The sequence below is a fragment of the Lemur catta genome, chromosome 7 (genome assembly GCF_020740605.2).
Source record: "Lemur catta isolate mLemCat1 chromosome 7, mLemCat1.pri, whole genome shotgun sequence".
NCBI classification, from domain to species: Eukaryota; Metazoa; Chordata; class Mammalia; order Primates; family Lemuridae; genus Lemur; species Lemur catta.
The window spans coordinates 64,625,834-64,648,510 of NC_059134.1; the positions used below are offsets into that span (position 1 = coordinate 64,625,834).

Consider the following 22,677-nt stretch of genomic DNA (forward strand, 5'->3'; position numbering starts at 1 on the left):
AGGCTAGAGTAGATAAAGGCCATGCAACCTCTGCCAGTCTCTCTATGGGCCTTTGCTTTCGGGTCCTGAGCCACCTTACAAGGAGGCTGCCACGCTGGAGGGACCACACAGAGCAATAATTAGAGGAGGCAGAGAGTGAGTGAGCACAGGAGCCCCAGCTGCTTAAGTTTTCCCAGTCCAGGCATCACACATGAGGGCAAGTGAGCCTTCAGATGATTCCAGATCATTCTTCTACATGAGAAGACCCCAAGCAAGATCCAGAACCATGACATAATATAAAAGTATTATTTGAAGCCACTATGTTTTGGGGTAGTTTGGTAGGCAGGACACTGGCAGATCCAGCCTTCCAAGAGCCACTCCCAACCCCCATCAGACCTGTCTCTGGTGTCTCATCTCAACACTCCTCACTCTACCCTGCCAAGTACAGCAAATGACCAACTGGGAGTTCCCTGCATACTTTGAACTTACAGCTTCACTCCCCTCTGTCTTTTTGCACTCTAATCCTTCCACCTGGAATGCCCCTCCCTGCCTTGTCTGCTTACAAAAGAACTAGGCATCCTTCAAAATCTGTACCAATATCGTTTCCTCTGTGAAATCGTGCCCTTCTCTTTCCTGCTCTCCTCCCACCAGTGACTGAATGAATCCTTTCCTCCTAATGCTACCTCTAGGGTTGCAAAAATCACAATGCATTATACTGGCCTTTTATGTCTTGTCCACTAAACTATTAAGTTCCTTGAGGGAAGGGACTGCATGTCTATATGCAGCTGGTCCTGCAGGGGCCTAACGAATGTTTGTTGATCGTATTTTCTCTTTCTTCTTCTTTACGTAGCCTATTTCTACTAAAAACATTTTTGTCTAAGACCCTGGCTGGCAGAGTAGAAATGATGCCAGCTCAACCCTGCTCTTTCCAGTTCCCCAAACTCTAACAGCCAGTTCCAGGATTTTACTTGCACTCTGACCCTTGAACAAGGCTTTCTTTTCTGGGTTCATGAGTTCATGACTATTAGGAACAGCAACCCTAGGACGATCCAGCACTAAAAGTTGTCTTTTAATACAGTTAGGTGGGACCTGACTAGCTTAGTGTCTGGCACATAAGTGAGTACTCAATAAACATTATTCCTCCTCCTTCTCTCAATTCAAAAGTCTTCCTGAATCTGTCTTCTAAGTAGCTACTTTGTTTCACGCTTCTTCCTGCTACTGCCCTCCTGAAGTCACTCTCTGGGTCTTAACACCCCTTTAGCCTTGGATGCTCCTCAGTACCAACCTATGCATCTTTAACACTGTACTTGCCCTCTCTGCTTGCCCCTCAGCCAGAGTGAGTTCATCAAAGCAGGTATCACTTAAGGGAGAGACTTCTGCATGCAGCACAGTATCTAGGTCTAGTGAGTTAATCCAGTTGCATATGGGATTCTCTTTAAAGTTTTTCAAAGGGGACTGATGCAATTATCCTCAAACATCAAGAAAGGTGATCTGGCTGTATCATGCATAGGATAATAGGAAACAAACAAACAAAAACCAGAATTAGGTATCAAAAGATTTAGGTACAATTTTTGATCCCCCTCTCTCACTAAAGTCTTCTTTTTTTGAAAACTGGATCAGAAATATTCCTTTAAAATGCTGCAGAAAATGTTTTTAATGGTTATGGTACATTCTAAGTAAGAAATATAAGAATATAAAATGTAGGTAGCCTCAACTCACTACAAACACTAAAGGGAAGTTTACAAATTTTACATGAAGAACAAATCTAATAGAAAAAAAGGTTACTGGCCGGGCGTGGTGGCTCACGCCTGTAATCCTAGCACTCTCGGAGGCCGAGGCAGGCGGATCGCTTGAGCTCAGGAGTTCGAGACCAGCTTGAGCAAGAGCAAGACTCCATCTCTACTAAAAATAGAAAGAAATTATCTGGCCAACTGAAAATATATATAGAAAAAAAAAAATTAGCCAGGCATGATGGCACATGCCTGTAGTCCCAGCTACTCGGGAGGCTGAGGCAGAAGGATAGCTTAAGCCCAGGAGTTTGAGGTTGCTGTGAGCGAGGCTGACGCCACAGCACTCACTCTAGCAGGGCAACAGAGCGAGACTCTGTCTCAAAAAAAAAAAGAAAAAAAGGTTATTCTAGGTTTTTTTTTTTTTTTTTAGACAGAGTCTCGCTCTGTTGACCGGGCTAGAATGAGTGCCGTGGCGTCAGCCTAGCTCACAGCAACCTCAAACTCCTGGGCTTAAGCGATCCCACTGCCTCAGCCTCCCGAGTAGCTGGGACTACAGGCATGCACCACTATGCCCGGATAATTTTTTCTATATATATTTTTAGTTGTCCAGATCATTTTTATTTCTATTTTTAGTAGAGACGGGGTCTCGCTCAGGCTGGTCTCGAACTCCTGACCTCGAGTGATCCACCCACCTTGGCCTCCCAGAGGGCTAGGATTACAGGCGTGAGCCACCGCCGCCCGGCCTATTTTAGGTTTTTTAATCAATAAAATTTAATTCCTACTTTGCTCCTTAAAACAAAATTAATTACCGTTCAAATGTAATGTTTTTTGGAACCATAAAACTCATATGAATTATCTTTATAATTCTGATGAGTAAGCAAAAATTTTCAAATTATGATACAAAAGCCATAAAGGGGGGGGGAAGCACTTTGAAGTAAAATATTATACATTCACCTACATAAAAATTTAAAGCATGTAAAAGGCAAATAACTAGTATAAACAAAGTAAAAAAAATTTCTTTAAATACTGGGGGAAAAAACATCAGCAACACGTACAGCAAAGAGTCCTAAAGTAATGTATGTATAAAAACTCTTATAAAAATAACCAAACAGAAAAATGAACAACGTATTTGAGCAGAAAATTTGTAACTGCCAGTGAGCATAAAAAGGTGTTAATTTCACTAATAATTAAAAAAAATCCTAAATAAAGTAAGAAATCCTTTTTCACCTATCTGATTGGCAAAGATTAAAAAGATTTATGGCCAGGCCAGTGGCTCACACCTGTAATCCTAGCACTTTGGGAGGCTGAGGCAGAAAGATCACTTGAACTCAGGAGTTCGAGAGCAGCCTCAGCAAGAGCAAGACCCCATCTGTACAAAAAACAGAAAAATTAGCCAGGTGTGGTGGCACACGCCTGTAGTCCCAGTTACATGGGAGGCTGAGGCAGGAGGGTCCCTCAAACCCAGGAGTTTGAGGTTGTAGTGAGCTATTATGACACCACTACATGCTAGTCCAGGAGACAGAACAAGATCCTGCTTCAAGAAAAAAAAAAAAAAAAGATTTATAACACTCATGTTGGCAAGGGTGTGGTAGAAACCAGCACTTTTACATACTGTTGATGAGAAGTAAATTGATACAACTTCTTTGGAAAGCAGTTTGGCAATATTTATTAACATTTTAAATGAGTATACCCTTTGATCAGTAAATCTTCCCTTCTAGGAATTTTGCCTAAGGAAATGTAAGTACTAGAGCACACGGGCAAAGACAGCTGTGTACTGCTCTTTATTGCAGCACTGTTTATAATGGGAAAAACTGGAAACAACTCAAATGTCCATCAACAGGGGCTTCGTTAAATAAATTACGATACCTCCACCTGAAGAAACACAATGCTGTTATCAGTAATATACTGAGATAGAAAAATACCCTAGGTAAATTATAAGTGAGAAATTTTTTAGTACAGTATAATTTTTTATTGCAGTAAAATATATATCTATACAATTCACCACTTTAATCATTTTAAAGTACGTTCAGTGACATCAACTACATTCACAATGTTGTACAACCATCACCATTATTTTCAAAACTTTTCATCACCCCAAACAGAAATTCACAACCATTAAGCAATAACTCTCCATTCTCCTCTCTCTTCAAGTTCCTGGTAACCTCTAATCTACTTTCTGTCTCTATGAATTTACCTTTTCTAAATATTTTATATAAATGAAATCACACAATATCTGTGCTTTTGTGTATGGCTTATCTCAGCCCAATGTTTTCAAGGTTCATCCATGTTGTAGCATGTATCAGAATTTCATCCCTTTTTATGGCTGAATAATATTCCATGGTATATACAGTATATACAGTACCACATTTTGTTTATGCATTCATCTGACAGTGAACATTTGGGTTCCTTCTACCTTTGGGCTACTGTGAATAATGCTGTAATGAACATTGGCATGCAAGTATCTGAGTCGCTGTTTTCAATTCTTTTAGGTATATACCCAGAAGTGGAATTGCTAGGTCATCTGGCAATTTTTGGTTTTTTGAGGAAGAATCTTCACCAATGACATTCCCACTAGCAATGTATGAGGGCTCTAACTTCTCTACATCCTCATTGACATATTTCATTTTCCATTTTTTATTAGCAGATAATTTTTTGTGTAAAAAATAGAATAAATGTATATATGAATGTATCATTTAAAAAATCTATTGAGGCTGGGCATGGTGGGTCACACCTGTAATCCCAGCATTCTGGGAGGCTGAGGCAGGAGGATCACTTGAGGTCAGAAGTTTGAGACCAGCCTGAGCAAGAACGAGACCCTGTCTCTACTAAAAATAGAGAAAAATTTGCTGGGCATGGTGGTGTGTGCCTATAGTCCCAGCTACTTGGGAGGCTGACATAGGAGGATTGCTTGAGCCCAGGAGTTTGAGGTTGCATGAGCTATGAGGATGCCACTGCACTCTAGCCAGGGGTGACAGAGGGAGACTCTGTCTCAAAACAAAAATCTGTTGTTATCCAATTGTTAACAGTGACTACATTTCTGGGGTATGAGAATATAGGAGATGATCATATTCTGCCTTACATATTCTCCATTTTGTACAAGCTTTTAGAGCACGTCTGTTACTTTTGCTATTTACAACGTTAGGAAAACAAATCTTAAAAATTAGCCTGAGACAGTTTGTTACATGGTTGCTTATCTGAAACACAGTTTCAGTGGGTTATGTACACAGCAAGGCCCTAAATCAGCAGAAGTGAAAAGACCTGAGTCCCAGCCCTAACTCTGCCACCTGGCACACTCAGTAGTCTCACCTCTGAACTGCGAGGTACCTGGGAATGGATCCGAGTTCCCAGCCAGTATGCCAGGAATAGGTTACAGCTGTGTAGACACAGTGACTCCTTTGACCCTGGGGGCAGCACTGAGGCTACAGGAGCCCCAGGTTGGTTGCCTCAGGCTACCAGCAGCCACCTCCTTTCATCCCAGTGTGCCTTACACAGATTAGGTTGGGCAGCACTGGTCAGGTAACCTTTAGGACTCCTTCCCACACTGAAACAGAATTCTATGGTTGTGGTGTACTCATGAGGGAGCTAAAGAAAAGGAGAGCCTTGGGGAAAACCTGAGAGCCACTGACCTTGAAGGAAAATGAAGACCCTTCTCACAATGGGAGAAGCAGCCCAGAAAAGGATTCAAGAAGCAGTAATGCCAAGAGAGAGGGGGCAGCTTACATGTACTAACTCAGGTGTCTCACGTGAAGCCACAGGTGCTGAAGGAGACAGCAAGGGGCAATGCCTGGAGCCTGCTTCTCTGAGAGAGGCATCCCAAGGTCACTGCTTGGGCATCAACAAGTAGCAAACCTGACCTCTGTGGGAAGAGGCACTGAGGCCTGGGGAAGTAAAAGCCAAGTGGAATCCTCTCTTCCAGGTGTTCTCAGCCTTTCAACTGCCAACTGTGGACTTTGCCCTTGAAATTCAACTCCTGGGCTAAAGAGATAATCTCCCAGGCATGTCCTGTGTAAACATGGCTAATCAACAGGACACACTCAGTGCCGAGCCTGCTTGCAGTCCCTGAAATAGCCCTGCCAAGCAGGAGGCTGTGCTGAAGGGCAGGGGGAAGCTATTCCTAGCATAAATGTCACCCATCCTAATGAAATCAAGTGCCCAGGATGGGCTTCTTCCAAAAATCAGAGGAATGACTCTTTAGACATAAGCACATACCTGAAAGTCTCATCCAGAAGTGTTATGGACATCATGAGAAACGTCATTGAGAAAGGGGCTCAGACCTTTACCAGGCTTTGTTGATGTTATAGGGTAAACTACCCAAGAACGTCTAACGTATAGACTTGTAGATATGAAATTCCAGGTTAGTAAAAGAAAACATGCCCATTCACAACTGGCCCTCATGCCATTATTGGCACCTCAGCTGCCAAGCCTCTTAAGCAGTGGTTCTCAAAGCTGGGTTCCCAAACACCAGCAGCAGCATCACTTCCAAACTTGTTAAAAATGCAAATTCTCAGAAACAAGCTCTCCGGCTGAGTATGGTGCACCTTCAAGTCTGAAAACCACTGCTCCAACAAGGCTCCAGAAAGCTCTGCCATCTGGAATTCAGAAACCGCCCCCGCCCCCAACAACTTCCCTTATTTTCTGCTCTAAATGAATTTCAAGGGGCTAGAATATCTATCTCTCTAGTTCCACCCATAAGATAGGCAAGTTTCCTCCCACTCCAGTTCCGCCTTCCACATGGTCTCATAGGTTCTTTTCTGCAAACCAAATCCAATTGTGTTCCTTTCCTGCTTTCAAAAGAACAGCAATTCCCCAATTCCTAGGTGGTTCAGGTCCTTCAAAATCTGACCTCGGCCAGTCTTTTCAGTGTCCTCTCTAACCCATTTGTGTGTCCCTGCTCGTGGCAAGTGACTATTTAATGTCTGCTCAGTGAGTCACTGCTCAGTGAATCACTGCTGAAGATAATCTGAAAAACACCCTCTAAAAGAATCTCTCTCCACCACATATCTGTTCCTTCAGAAACAAAGTAGTTACTGAAACAGACAGGGATAGAGGAGACAGGAAAGCAAAATCCAATTACTTAACCAAAGCAATGTCTCTGGGTGTCAGGCTTCTATGCTCAATCTGAAATTCAGTCTCACCCGGCTCTGCCCTTCACAAACTATTCCATATAAGCAGGCTGCCTAGGCTGAACACAGATCTCATGAACACCGAGGAAGAAGAGTTTATAAACACCCTATATATTTTCATTTCAGAATCCTTGACTTGTAGAATCCAAACAGGATCAGTCCCTTCAGAAAAAGAAGTATCTACCAATAGAAAGCAGTCAATATTCAATTTCCAAAAAGTGGAAGTTGTAGCCTTATCAATTTCTATCCTCAAACATTTCCAACAAACTTAGAAACTCAAGGAGAGATCTGTACACTAGGAAATCAGTGGTAACAAACACTAGTTTACTGACAAATTACTTAATTTTTCCAAAAGCAAATTCCATCTTCTTACTATAAAATAAGAGGAGTCACAAACTAAGACATCTAAGTACTTGTGGAGTATTAAGGAGAAAGGCCACTGCTCTTCCTGCCCAGCTGAAAAGAGGTAATTCAGGCTGTTTCCAAGTCTTGCCACATACCTTACCATCCCCATTTTTTATGTGGACTGGCATTCTCAGTATTTAACCAAGTACCCCTTTCAGAAAAAGTTGAAAAAAACTCATTCAACTCCACAAACATTCAAAATCTATTCTAGTTTCCAACTGATAGAAAGGAGAACGTGACAATAAATAACATACAACAATTGTGAGAAAAAATTCATTAAATAGTTTAGATAACTGAGGAGCTGCATTTGATATGCCAATCAGAATGGGGGTGGAGAAAGAGCACCTGCTGTGGAATCACATAAAGACTTAGATTTGGATTTTAAGCAAGTTAGCCACTCTGAGATTTCCTATAGATGTCAGGACATCAATAAATCAACTTACAGATTGTTGAGAGGATTTACTAAAATGATACAAATAAAAATGCCTGGTGTAACGCAATGCTGGGAAAAAAGCATTATACTAACAATATGCCATAAACATAGAATCTGCAGAAAATTCTGAAACACATATTGCTTAACCCCAAGAATCATGCAGAATCTATTCATTCAACTTCCTTTAGCTAAGCAGCTACTGCTCATACTTACTCCAGATCCCTTCTGTTTCCCCATATTCTTTCTCTTGATTATTCTCAATTAGATTCAATGTTCCTCTCAGCTAGCCATCGCTCTCAAGTGTCTACACCTTATTCCAAGTTGTGCCACATCTTATACCCTGACATCCACTTGCTCTCTGTATTGTACAAATGATGACTTCCTTTACGTCCTTTCAACATGTCAAGTTCTTTCCTACCTCGTGGGCTTTGCCTCTGCTGTTCCCTCTTCCAGGAACTGTTCCCTCTTCCAGCACTTTCCCCAAATCTGCACATTCACAGCTTCTTCTTGTCCTTGAGATCACAGCTCGAATGTCATATACTCAGAGAGGCCTTCTTTAACCTCTCAAATCCTGTTACTCTCTCTTTTTACATCACTATTGGTTCCTTCGTGGCTCGTATCATTATTTTTATCTCATCTGCTGATTTATTTACTTGTTTACTGAAATGCTTCCCAATCATGCCCTAAGCTCCATGAAAGCTTACTGTCTTGGCTATCTCTATATCCCCAGAACACAGAACAGAACCTAGAACATAATAGATACTCAATATCAAATTTATTGAACAAATAAATTAATTTTCTGAAACAAGAGAGGCAGAATTGGATCCCCTTCCCGCTTCTTTCTGCAAACTAACTAGTGACAGTAGAAGATGGGATTCCAGGGAAAGACTGTAAATTAAAAAGAGAAAAGGGCCAGGCATGGTGGCTCACACCTATAATCCTAGCACTCTGGAAGGCCAAGATGGGAGGACTGATCCCTTGAAGCCAGGAGACTAGCCTAAGCAAAAGCAAGGCCCCGTCTCTACAAAAAATAGAAAAATTAGCCAGGCAAGGTGGCACACACCTGTAGTCCCAGCTACTCAGGAGGCTAATGCAGGAGGATTCCTGGAGCCCAGGAGTGTGAGGCTGCAGTGAGCTATGCTGAGGCCACTACACTCTAGCCCAGGGCAACAGAGCAAGAATCTGTCTCAAACAAAGAGAGAGAGAGAGAGCTCACCAAGGATTAACCCCTGGGGAATACCAACAAAGAAGGTCATCCTAACTGCCCCAATGACAAAACATTAACTGCTTTCAGGGACCTGGAGAAGACCGCACAGGTGTTGCAGCTCCATGGTCTTCTGCTTTCACATCTATAGCTTCCCAGAAGCAGCTCAACTTCTTCCAGCAAGGCCATGAAAACATCTGGCCTCAGGTGTTTTTCAGGTGAAAAGAAGTCTGGATAGCATCGCTTTCAAAACCCCACCTAGGTTTACCAAACAGCTGTGGGTGCTCAGATTGGGGCGGGGGGAGGCGGGGAAGGTTTTCTATTTCCATTTAATGAGATTTAAATAAAACAAAAATTTCCAGTTGTTTTCTTTTTAACTTGATCCCTGCCACTTCCCCTTGGGCACTTACTCAGAATTGAGTTAACAAAACCCACAGCCCCTCTTAACACCAGCGTCCTTACAACTGGCTCTCCCAGCACAGCTGGGTTGTAACTCAACCCTGAGCATCAGTGATGACTCAAACCAAGAGAGATGGAGACTCAGAGAGAAGAATGTTGCCCATTCCATTTATTTCTGAACCCAAAAGGGTGAGTCAATCAGAGGGTAACAGGGAGGCAAAGAAAATAAGGAACTTCAGGACTTTCTTTCCTTTCCAGAATCCAAAGCCTCAATTCTCTGAACACAGCAGCTAGTCAAGCCACAGACTGCAAACCAAGCTCAGTTCCACTGCCAAGCTCATCTCAGCTGTCCTAGCTATTTTACTCTGGCACTCACATGTCACACTATTTTTTTTTTAAGAGAAAGGGTCTTGCTATGTTGCCCAGGCTGGAACGCAGTGGCTATTCATAGGTGCAATCATGGCTCACTACAGCCTCAAACTCCTGGGCTCAAGCGATCCTCCTACCTTGGCCTCCCAAACAGATGGGACTACAGGCACACACCACAGCACCCAGCCCACAGTTCTTTATAATTGCTGGGGTTGGCCGGGCACGGTGGCTCATGCCTGTAATCCTAGCACTCTGGGAGGCCGAGGCGGGTGGATCGTTTGAGCTCAGGAGTTCGAGACCAGCCTGAGCAAGAGCAAGACCCCATCTCTACTAAAAATAGAAAGAAATTAGCTGGACAACTAAAAATATATACAAAAAAAAATTAGCTGGGCATGGTGGTGCATGCCTGTAGTCCCAGCTACTCGGGAGGCTGAGGCAGTAGGACTGCTTGAGCCCAGAAGTCTGAGGTTGCTGTGAGCTAGGCTGACACCACGGCACTCTAGCCCAGGCAACAGAGCAAGACTCTGTCTCAAAAAAAAAAAAAAATATATATATATATATATATAATTGCTGGGGTCAGTCAGGTTCTTTAGTTTCCTTTCCCTATTTGCATTCCTTTTTGCCAAGTGACAAAGTATATACACACACAGGTCAAACCTTCTTTTCCTCAGATCTCTGAAAATGAGAACAAAGCTACAAGGGTCGTTCCAACGTCCCTTGGTCTTTACCATCTTTTAATTACTCCATCAGAATACATGATAGGTCATAAATTACTAATAAACTAAATAGGAGGAAGATTCTAGCGTAACTCTGTGCCAATGAAATTTACCTCCAATAAGGAGTACAGGGCACAGTTTTGTGTGTACCATCAAGTTTGAGCTTCCCCTGATTATATAGGGAGCTACTGTAGAATCTAAGCCCCTGCCATGGGAGCCTACAACAGTAAACATGCAGAAAAATGTAGAATGTTTGACCCTAATTTGTAGAGTTTGGTATGGTAAAGCAAAAATAACCTTAAATTATAAACAGCCTTACTCAAAGAGAAAATTTGTGAAGCATCTACTCCCAGGAGCTCCCTATTCTGCCCTAGGCCTGCCTGGGCTAAGTAGGCCCATAAATTGGCACTGTTGATATGACCTTTCCAGGCTATATTTCAACAAGAGATAACAACAAAGCTGAGAGCTTTGGTAGCACTCAAAGGAGATTTGAGGGACTTAAAACACACTGCTAAATTTGGCAGCAAAAGTTCCTGTTTCTTGTAGTTGGAAAAGGAAATCTCTTTATAATTACACTTGTAGATAAGGAACTACTCATTCTCTTTAGAAACAGATTGGAACCTCTTCATCCCAATCCACCACTCTTCTGGGAGGGGTCTGAGCAATCACTGCTGGGGTAAGTCTCACTTGGGGCTGGGATCAAGCTATGTCTTGGGAAGATAAAGTACCAGGAGCTTATCTTGATGCCTCTTACTGCTTTAGCCACAACCAACTGCCCAGAGATATTCACCACTCTTCATTACCTAGAGCCCTCTGTCTCCCTCAGCCACCCGTCAGGCCTCCCACTTCTCATCTTCCTCTTTGACACAGGGTCTGCCATGTTCCTATCCCAGTGCCAGACAACGTACTTACTCCGCAGAGAGGGTCCTCTCGGCCTACTAGATGCTTCTTTGATTTTGCCAGATTCCCCCCTCCCAGTTTACATATTTCTTTACAAAAGCAAGGTATAGGAGCTCTGATCTATATGCTGATTGGAGGACACTTACCACTGCTCTGCTGAGACTAGATATCTGCTCAAGACAAAGAGGAAGGAGACATTGCCTCACAGTTCTCAGCAGAATAAACCCAAAAGACTAGCCACAAAGAAACAAACATTGCTTGGTTTACAAGGGAGTAATAAATATAACAATAATTTCTAACATTTTATTCAGCAACAAAGTAGGAAGCACTATTTTAGAGACTTTACATTTAGGCTTCACTACCACCCTACAAGATAACACCATTACTGCCTCAATTTTACAGAAGAGGAACTGGGGCATGGGCAACCTAAGTAACTTGTCCAAGGTTACAGACCTATTAAGTGGCAGAGCCAGAATTTGAAGCCAGTCTGCCTCCAGAGCCCGGGTTCTAAACATTACTCTCTTACTGGATGGCTCTTCCCCAACACACAGATCTGTGTTTGGGCACTAACTGGCTCACTCCAAACTCTGCCACTTTTCCCCACTGAGAGACAGAAATAGGAATGGCAGTATTTATTCACAGAGCTGCTTTAAGTCTATAGAGCAGAACAAGTAAGTACCCCAAACATCTGCTGACCAAATTTTCCTAGGGGCACCAAGTGAAATCCACCTTTTTTCTTACTGACTTGCCTTTTGGCTTCCTAAGGGCTGAGACCTCCCCGCAGTTGTTGCAACCATGCCCTATGCATCTGAGATCAAGTTTCCAGTCTTCAAATTCTGGGAACCACTTCAAAATGCTTCCTAGGATCCAATGGATAGGGTTAAAAAAAGTCACTCAAATATTTCTTAAGCACCAACTACATATGTTGGCCATTTAGGGAGATAAAAAATATACAATATTATACTTAATTTCATACAATTTCAGGGAATCTGGTTGGAAAAACAAGATATATACATTTGAAAAGTCGAGTCAGAATGTCAATGAGAACACTCAATCCATACCTTCTACTTCCAGAAGAGGAAACTGAAGCCTAGAGAAGCCAAATTACCTCCCCAAGGTCAGCCAGCAAGTCAGAGATAGAGCCAGAACCAAAACTCAGATCTGCTGACAACCTGGCCAGGGCTTTCTACCGCTGTATGTAGCAAAGCATATGTATATCTGTTGAGGGCATATGGTGTCCAGAACTAAGCTGAATGCTTTAAATAATTTAACTCATTTAACCCTTACAACAACCCTTTGAGATAGGTAATATTATTATCCCCAGTTTACAGATGAAGACACCGAGGTTTACCGAGATTAACTCGCCAGAGGTCCACAGATAGAGGAAAAGCCAGATTAGGTGCCCACAAAGCTGGTTACAAAGCCGATGCTCTAAGGTGGGTCTTAAAGGGTACAAGGACAGCATTCATACAGTGGAGGTGAGGAGGGTGAGGGTGGAAGCCTGTGTCCAGAGCACTGACAGCAGCTTATGGAGGGCTTCCAATGCCAGGTTGAGGACCTCAGAGGCTCTACCTGGGCCGGCCAGCAGGAAAGGGGCAGATGAAAAGCAGTTCTGGATGGGTGGGTCTCCCCTGCCTATGGGGGGCAAGGATCCTACAACTGGTAGATGAAGCTGAACCTGTGAAGCTGGGTTGAGAAGGACCACCTCAGAGACTCTCCTGGGGTCTTGACAGAAAGATGAACAAAATGCAAAGTGTAAGCTATTCTAAAAGAAGAATCTGGTTTGTTTCTAGCATAGTTAACACCAACCTGATGGAGAGACACCAGCCCTACTCTCTTCAAAAGGCTGTTCTAAGTTAAGGATAATAATAGAAAGCACTGAACACTTACTATGTGCCAAGCACTGGGCCATTTACATGTATCACTCACAGCTTTACACGTATCATTTCATTCAGTCCTCACCACAACTCTAACAAGCTAAATACTATTAGTATACCCATTTTACAGATGCCTCCAAGAAAACTGAGGCACAGAGAGATTAAATAACTTGCCCAAGGTCACACAGCCAGGTCAGGTTCTCAATCTAGGCCTATGAGACCCTGGGGGCTAGCTCTTAATCACTGCACTACACTGCATACAAGATACTCATATTAAGTGCAAATGGTTCCATCAGAACTGCTCTAAAGCAGCACCATGCACTCACTGAGTACCTAAGAGTCACTGATAGTTGAACAAACACACTCCAGGTTAATGCATGTAAAAATGATCAGTTGTCAGAACTGCCTAAGGTAGCCTGTGTTCCAAGACACAAGTAAGCACACTAAAATTCAGTTCCTTGAACGAAGCTACAGAGTTCTAAAAATAACTGACTTTACAGGTTTTTCCCCCCAACTTTCCCATTTCCTTTTTCCTACCCCCACCCCATACTTTGACACTCTCAGAGAAGCTTTGACACAGGCCTAGAACCCTCAGCCTCCCATACTCCCAGTCCTTTATTGGCTCTCTTCTATCAACCCAACAGTGCTTTACATCAGTCTGCTGGACCCTCCTTTTTCCCAGCCTAAGAGCATGAGACAGTCATTAATCCTACCATCGAAACCCCAAACTTCAGCAGGTCTGTTTCCTCTCTCTCAATCACACTGACAGAGGCTCACGTGGGAAGGGGGTGGGAGGAAATAATGACAATACATCTAAGACAACATAGATGGGAGTTAGTCCCATATTTGATACTTCTGGGGGTCCCCCCCACTGCTTTTGGCCCCGCCACTCTGTATTCACTGACTAAGTGAGTGGACAGACCAAGAGAGCATATACACACATATCATTTCATTTAGTCTTCACCACAACACTAACAAGTTAAGTACTATTAGTATATCCATTTAACAGATGCCTCAGAGAAAACTGAGGCACAAAGAATTAAATATGAGCACCAGAGGTACCTTTGAGCCCAAGAGCACATGAACAGGGATGTCAACCCCAATGCCAGCCACCCCCACCTCCCCAGTGCTTGTGAGGTCAGGTCAGCCTTCTGCTAAATTTCGAGGGCCTCCTAGGTCAGCCCCTCTATCGATTACCACCTGCTGCCCCGAGCACTACCTTCTCCCTAGTCCCCTTGCCTGGGGCCTCTCTCATGTTTCCATCCAGTAGTCATCTTCCTGTTTCAGATCTTGTCTCCCACAGCCCTCAGTTTATCTCATTTTCCCCAATTTCAAACAGTCCTCTATCCACTGGGCTGCTGCCTATCAGTCAATCTCCAGTTCACATACAATCCCTTCAGCGACAACAGGTCACCCAGAAGAGGATCTTAGGATCTTTGAAAAACTGGGGTAGTTTCATGACAAACCCTTAGGAACAGGTCTGCTTTGGTTAAGGAGGCTTCATACCCTAATTGTATACAATTCACCCTTTTATAGAGGCAGTGACATCTAACATTCAGGCGGTTTTTAGATGAGAAGAGTATTGTGATAGTTTCAACAGCCTCCCCAACAATAGTATATTCATTGTATCAGAGCCAAAGAAAATAAAAGAAGGGATCTTTGGAGAAATTCTTCTATAAGGTGGTCTAGACTCATTAACACCCTCCTCTCCCCTCAAAACATACACACACACACCCACACACACCCAGGACAGTTTTCTAGGGCCTATGACTCGAAATAGAGACCCCAGGCTTTTTCTATCAGCACAATATTCTGTGGCATGTTCCCCTAAGACACATGCACCCAGTATTTCACCCACGCACCCACTGAGACAGATGCACACAGCACCTCCCATGCAGGATAAAATAGATACACAGTCTCCCTCCCCACCCCCAGAAGGCACACATTAATGCAAGTTTTCCCACGGGCTTTAAAGAGAAATCTCTGCAGACTATGCCAGATGGTCTTTTTTTTTTTTTTTCCTTTCATGCCCTCCTGGCCCCTTCTCCACTTTCCATGGTCCCTCTAACTCAAAGAACTCGATTATCTGCCTGCAGATTTCCCCTTCCCCTCCCTGCAGCTTGCCCTAAACATACCCTCCTCCCAAGCCAATGCTGAGACACAGAAGGAGGGCCAAGCCAGAGCTCTGAAGGGCTGCTGCCTGACCTCCTCCAGGCTCAGATATGTATTCCCTTTGCTGGGCTGCCTCAGCAGCTCTCTCCGGCCCAACAGTGGAAATGAGGAGTCACCAGGGCAGTGAGAGCTAACAGCTAAGAAAACACAGGAAAGAAGACATATTCTTCGATCCCTCAGTCTCACCTGCCTACAGGGAGGTGCTTTGGAAGGCCCAGGACTCAAACCTTCTGATCTCCTTCAGGTGCCAGCGGACCTCCCCAAAGCAGTTCTTAGAATCAGACAATATGGGGAATGGGGCATGGCCTCTGTTAGTTCTATGCCAGCAGTGTGGCCCTCATAGCTGGGAGTCTGGGGTGTTCCCCTGAAACTGTGTGCCTAGCCCTTCATTCCAGGGAAAGGGGCCAAGCCAGCAAAACTGAGGGTGCCCTTGGCCTGTTCTCCAAAGTATTTCAAAGTTTCAACTTCCTTGGGTAACTGGTTATTCTAATTTTAGAGAGAGGAAGGCCAAGGGGAGAGTGTGCAGAAAGGGGAGCAGAGGATGGGGGAGAGAAGGAGTGAGAACAGGAATGTTACTTTTTAATCCTCAAGGAACACAGAAGGATCCAATCTGTGACTCAGCTCTGAGAAGTTGGACTGATGGGGAATAGGGGAACAGCTGCAGTCCCAATCTAAGCTGTGGACAACTTCTCCTTCAGGCCTTAGGGGCTGCTATGACATGATTCACCTGGAAGGGGAGCTCTGCTTTTGGGGGGCAGGTGGGGGGGAACTTCCCTATTCTGGGTCTTCTCAAGGGCTTCTTCCCAGACACCACTCTGGGGCAAGGCTGGCAGGTTTTCCCCTGTCCTACAGTAAGGCCAAGGCTGTGGGTGGGGTGCCCTGGTATGCCACACACCCCACAGACTCACTGAGGACAGATCTGGGACGTCCTTGCCTAGAGTCTCCCCTCCCCTGCTATTCCATTCCTTGGCACAGTCCCACGGCATATCAAGTATCTCTGCCCTTGGAATTCCCACTTCCTTGTTTCTTTCTTTTTTGTTTCCTCCTAAGCGATAGCCTTGTGAGTTCCTGAAAGAGCTGCCCAGCCCCCAACAACGCTTTCAGAGCAATAACACTTCCTACCAGTTAGAACCCTGCCTTCCAAAGCAGCACTGAGGAGAAAGGCCCCTGAGCCTACTCAAAAGTTTCCCCTGTAGAACCTAACAAGACGGGGGAACCAGGCCTGGCACTCACTAGCCTCTTTTCCAGCTTCGGAAATGTATGACACCATAACTACCAGGTAGCTGTGGGACACTGGAAAAGCGATGGGTCTCTTGGAATCCCTCTCCTCTATACTTTATAAAACACATCAGTCAGGTGACCTAAGGAAAGTTTGATTTCTGAAGGATCATTTATGAGGCTCAAAGACTATAATCAACATTACTCATATTAAACTTCCCAACCCAAAGAAAGCACTATTTGTTCCCCTAAACATTTTGAAGGAGTCTTTAAAGGTTTCTCTCATTTTTATTTATAAAGCAGAAAAGAAGGCACTTCATAAATGGGAGAACCAGGACAGAGAGACAAAGTAACTTTCCAGAGAGAGTTGGGCCATTCCTCTAGCTTCAATTCATAACATGTTACATTATATAGGACATGACTTGTTTAAAACTTTCATAGAAATTATCTCATTTGCTCCTCCCAACAGTCCTGTGAAGTTGTTATTATCATTATCTCCATCTCACAGCTAAAAACCTGAAGTTCCTATTAGTTAAGGGACTTGCCCATGGCCACCCAACTGGCCAAGTAGCAGAATCTGGCCATGGATCCAAGTCTACCAAGCCCAAATCCACTATTCTTTCTGCTGCCAAAAGAAAGAGCATCAGCTCCTGAAACTGGGTCTCTGCTAGCCCTCTCCACACGTGTAGGGATGGTAAAATTGGAGAAGCCCCAACCATACGTGAGTAGAGGAGAAGACCTGAGATTCTGACTTCACTTGGCCCACCAGCTCAGAGAGTCTGCCTCCTTACATCCTCCGCCTTTAATCCCAAACAACAGTGCTAGACCACATCCGTCCAGTAAAGCGCAGTTTCAACCCAGCAGAGGATCTCTGGAGTGTAGTAAAAGGAGGAATAACTTCAGAAGTGGCCCATCTGAGGTCCAGGGCCACTGAGTTCACCCTTGTGGACCCTCAGGCCACAACACTGATGCATACATGTACGTACTCAGGGAGAGCCAGCATCGGGGACATGGCCAATGCTTGCATTGGCAAGCTGACCCGAAGTTAATCAGAATGCCCCCTCATTGTTTGCCAGAATACAAAAGACATTCTGTTCAGAAAGTTCAAGAAGAAAAACCGAAGAGCCAGGACAGCAGCTGTTCTCTCATCCCACAGAGAAACCAAAGGCATTCACAAAGTTCCCTGAGGCCAAGAAGTAAATTTAAGATATAACACGGGCTCAAGCAGAAGCATAGCTCCCGATGGGTCTCCCCTACAGGGAATGTCTGCTGCATTCATCTTCCTAACAATATTACTGACAACCTAGCTAACCTATCACCTATAGAATTGCCTTTCTGGGAGAGTCTCCTTTCCTAGGCCACACCGGGCTCACCACATACCACTCCTCTAGGTCAAAGCAAGTTTTACCAAAACTTAGCAGAATCCAAGCAGAAGGAGTGCACAGCATGGACACCGCATGGCCTGAGATTTGGTTAAAATATTAACCAAAGGAATCCACCCAGCACAGCCACAGTGCCTCATGGCCCCTGGCTCCTAGCAGCTGCTGCTGAGAGCTCACTCTGAGACATCTGGATAAGAAACCTCTTTGCAGTTCCCCTCCCAAGACAGCTCCCGCCCCCACGTCTTAGGAAAGCCTGGGATGGACCTTAATGAGAGAGGACAGCTTGCTTCTTCTCAAGCTACCTGGAAGGGAGAAAGTGCAAGACCCCAGCTCAGACATCCCTATGACAGTCCCTCCATCCTAATAAATGCTCCAGAGGGATCTGGAACTCACCGCAGGCGCCTCGCTGAGCTTAATTAGCCTTTCTTTTTCCATTACAGGTCAGACATAGCAGCACCAAGAGACAAAACAGTGTTCACTAGGACGAAGCAAGCCATTCAAAAGACACTGGAGTTTCCCTGTAAGACCTTCAAAACACTGTTGGAGTGATGGTAACACGTTACTTTTCCACATATAAGATTATTCCTGTAAAAATATCCTGTGCCTTTGTGCTAAATAAAAGTAAAACGATGCTTTTTAGAGTGAAGCCTAAACACCTCAGATTCAGCCAGAGTGAGATCAGCTAGATTTGCAAAGTCAAGAAAATTGGCTGTTTCCCTCCTCCTTAAGCTAATAGAATCCAACTGTTGGAGCATGACATCATTCCTGAGCCCCAAACCCGGAGCAGAGTACAGACACTCGCCTGCCTCCCAGAAAACAGCCTAAGACCAGAGCCAGGAAAGGAGGCGAAACAATCCAAGCCCTGAGCTGCCCTTACCTGAAAGTCCTGGTGCTTTCCTGCCCACTCCATTCTTGGCCGAGGCTGGCTCACCCCACAGTCGGTTTGGGAGCCCAGGGCCCCAAGATCCACTCGCTTAAGCTCCAATACCTGCTGCGAGCTTCCCACAGCTCCTTCCTCTGACCTTTCGTGGCGCTCCTTCCAGCCAAGTGAGCAGAGCACTGCTAGCCGGCCAGGCCAGTTGTCATGGAGACCTTGTCCTGCCAGGCGGCGCACACAGCACAGCGGCTCCTGGCTTGCTCCAGGCTCTCACTCCAGCACCCGCGCACGCTCTCTGGAGCCCACTCTCTCCCCCTCTCTCCCAACCCCCCACTGTCTGCCTCTCAGTGTCTGTCTGTCTATCTCTCTCTCTCCCTGTTTCTCTCAATTCTGGGAGGCTTTCATGAAACAGCACTGTCTTTTGATCAGCTCAGTTTCCGCAGGCATTCCACTCCTCCTACCTCCCTTCCAGTCAAACAGGGCTCTGGACTGCTCCTGGGAACTTGCTTGAACAGCTCAGAGGAGAGAAGGGAGAAGTCAGTAAGTGGACTTGTTTTCCTCCTCTCCAGTGTCTCATTTTTATAACTTGGAAGAATCGCTGCCAGGGGGAAGGGAGCTAGCTGCAGGCTTGGAGGGGAAGCAAGCCCTTCCTCTAGGTCCTGGAGGTAGGAGGGACCCTGATGCACTGCCTTGACTTGTTTGTGCACTTGGGATTTTCCGGGCAGCAATTGGGGCGGAAACGCACTCACATCCCAGGAGCTCGCCTGGACTGGCTCCCTGCTTACCTTGCTGCCTGTCCAGGTTGTGGTGATGGCTTTAACCAGTACAGGGATTCATGATACTAGTGCTGGCGCCTAAGCAGTCTCTCATCTTCCTGCAATGGAAAGGAAAGACACTAGGTCAAGATCAGTAAGAGTCCTGGGAAAGTTCTGAGTAACAGCCCAGGCAACAAACATGACACAAGCACAACCTTGTCTCTCTGCCTTGCTCAGGGGCTGCAGCTGAAGCCCAGGCTTTGTGTGAGCTGCTGTTACAGTCAGTAATAATATTGCTCCTGTCTGAAAGCTAGCACAGTGCCTAGGACACAGCAGGCCCTTTAAGTTTAGACCCCGGCCCCCTACTGTGTGCATTTCTGCTTTGTAACATTTCTTCACATGTATTATTTTGTTTCATCCTCATAACCTTTTGAAATACACTAGACATATTTTTACAACCATTTTATAGATGGGAAAACTGAGGCTCAGAGACATCAAACATTTGATCCACACTTACACAGTTAATTAGGCAAACAACTAAGAGATCAGTCAAGTGTCCTCTAGTCCAGTGCATGTTCCACTAAAGTACACTGCCACCTGATCTCAAAAACTGGAAGCTTTTTGAAAACCAGTTATGAGATACAAGGCTGGGTTCCCAGGGGAAGACAGAGAATCTTTATGAGTCATGGTAAGGTAGATCTGACCATCTTTTTAACTTAAAGACTTTATGATACTATCTGTGAGATGTACCATGTCCTGATGCACAGATTGGAGAAGAGTCCTACCCTACAGCTATATGTTTTCCCAAAATATTCTCACAAATCTTGGCTCATCTGTGCAATAAATTAGTCCTGAAAGTTAGAACTGGTATTATTATGCTAATTGAACAAATTTAAAAAAATCTAAAACAAAGGTAAAATTACTTGCCCTAAGTCACAGAACCAGGAAATAACAGATCTAGAAACAGTACCCACGCCTTTCAACTCTCTTGAGTACATTAAACAGAGTAGTTGCAAGAGCACCAGGTGGAGCCGGGGTTAGAAGACCTTGGCAGTGCCTGACTCCACCACTATGTGACCATGTGCCATGGGGCAAGTCACCTGACTTCCCACTTTCCACCTGCAGAGCCTTTGGACAGGGCGGGGACGAGCATCAGGAGAGACTATATGTGAAAGCACTCGAGTCAAGCAATGAACAAGGAACTTCACTCATCTCAGCAGCTCCTCACCAAAAACAAACAAAAACAATGCGACAGCTGACCTCTCCTCCTCCAATCCCCAAGATGAGGACACTGAGGCTCAAGGAGAACATTTCCCAATGTTGCCCCCCAAAATAGGGCTAGAGAGGTCCTAATGGAATCTTTAATGCGGCAATCCCTTGCAGAATCTTTGTGCTCTTGATTAACCTCCAGCATACTGCAAAATTCTCAACACAAGATTTTGATTGATGTGAGTTTAAAAGGTAAATATATGCCCTAAACCAAGGTAGGAGAAATGCTACAAAATCTAACAGGAAATGACAGGATGGCACAAATCCTAAGCGGTGGGCGCTACTGCTCTAGTGAAGCAATCAGAGCTTCGAAGGGGGCATACCCAATCCCCCACTAGAAATGCCCAGCCTCACCCAAGCCCCAGCTCAGGAACCCCTGCTAGGTCCTAGTGTGCCAATGGGACAACACCATCAAATCACCAAACTTCTTTCTCTTCCGTGCCCAACAGGCATGCCTCTGCCCTTCTCCTGGTCCTCAAAAAGCACATTCCACTTGCCTAGTCTCCAAACTGAGAAAGAAGTGATCCCACCCTTCCTACAATAAGGTAATATTTATAGTATAACAGCAACACCAACTAACATTTATCGAGCACCTATCATATGCCAGGCATTCTGTTAAGCAGTATGAGGGGCCAGGGGTCAGGGCTGAGTACTAAAGCTGATACTACTCAGTCACTAAAGTAATCCAAACTTAAAAAGCCTTCAAGACCAGATACAGAATGCAGGCCATGCTCCCCCTAGTGGCATGCTGGAGTTACACAGGTTCCTTAGGGCCTTGTCCTGGGGGAGAGGGGTGCAAAGAAAGAACCCCGTGAGTGAGAGATCTGGAATCCATGCTTGGGTGATGCTAATATTAATATATACCAGCTCCCTGAACTGGGCAGAACCAGGGGACTGCTGAATCCCACCACTGCCTCTGCAAGGCTGGATTTAGACCAATCTTACTTGACATTTCCTGAAAGATAAGGATTTTACAGCCTGATGCTATTTACTACCTGTTGAGAGGCCCACATGCATACTTGTGCCACAAACCTGGGAGACATTCTTGAATCTCCTTACTTCTTTCTCTCCACATCCAATCCATTTCCTAACTCCAAACAATTTTACTTCTAAAATATATCTTTTGGGCTAGACGTGATGGCTCACACCTGTAGTTGTAGCACTTTGGGAGGCCAAGGCAGAAGGATTGCTTGAGGCCAGAAGCTTGAGACCAGCCTGGGCAACATAGCAAGACACTGTCTCTACAAAAAAAATTTTTTTAATTAGCCAGGCATGGTGGCACATGCCTATTATCCTAGCTATTCAGGAGGCTGAGGCAGGAGGATCACTTGAGCCCAGGAATTTTAGGTAGCAGTGAGCTATGATCATACCACTTCACTCCAGCCTGGGTGACAGAGTGAGACTCTGTCTCTAAAAATAAATAAATGAAATGTATCTTTTATCTGTCCATTTTTCTCCACCTCTATTGCTACCCACCTCTCAACTTAATTACTGCAAACACCTCATCGCCCCAGCTGCTCTTGCCCTCACAAATCCATTCTCCAGAGTTGTCTGAATCACCTTTTAACACCAGATCATGTCATTTCCTGCTTAACACACTTCAGTGGCTTCCCAATGCATGCAGGATAGAATCTAAGTTCTTACCACGACCTACAAGGCCCAGCATGATTCTCCTCCTGCCTCCTTTCAGCACACTTCCTGCCCCTTCCCGTCTGCCAGCCAAAACAGAAGTTCTTTTATAGTTTTCCCAAAGTGCCATATTTTTCCCAGGCTGTTTCCCCTTGCCTGGGACACGCCCCCACTCCACAGTCTTTGCCTTACTCACCTTGCCTCAACTTGATTGTCCCCTCTCCTGTCTTCCACAATCCT

At 44.8% G+C, this 22,677-nt stretch overlaps 1 protein-coding gene across 3 annotated transcripts in view; it reads right to left on the bottom strand.

Annotated features, from left to right (window-relative positions):
• DENND2B (DENN domain containing 2B) overlaps window positions 1-19,263 on the bottom strand; it is a 109,373-nt gene extending 90,110 nt beyond the window's left edge. Inside the window, exon 1 of one of the 3 annotated variants that reach the window (XM_045557467.1) lies at window positions 19,246-19,263. The gene's annotated coding sequence lies outside the window, so the exon portion shown is untranslated. Of the gene's footprint in view, window positions 1-18,784; window positions 19,064-19,245 lie in introns of those variants that run through there. The other 2 variants (XM_045557463.1, XM_045557469.1) reach the window with 2 other exon arrangements.
• Window positions 19,264-22,677: the final 3,414 nt, after the last annotated feature.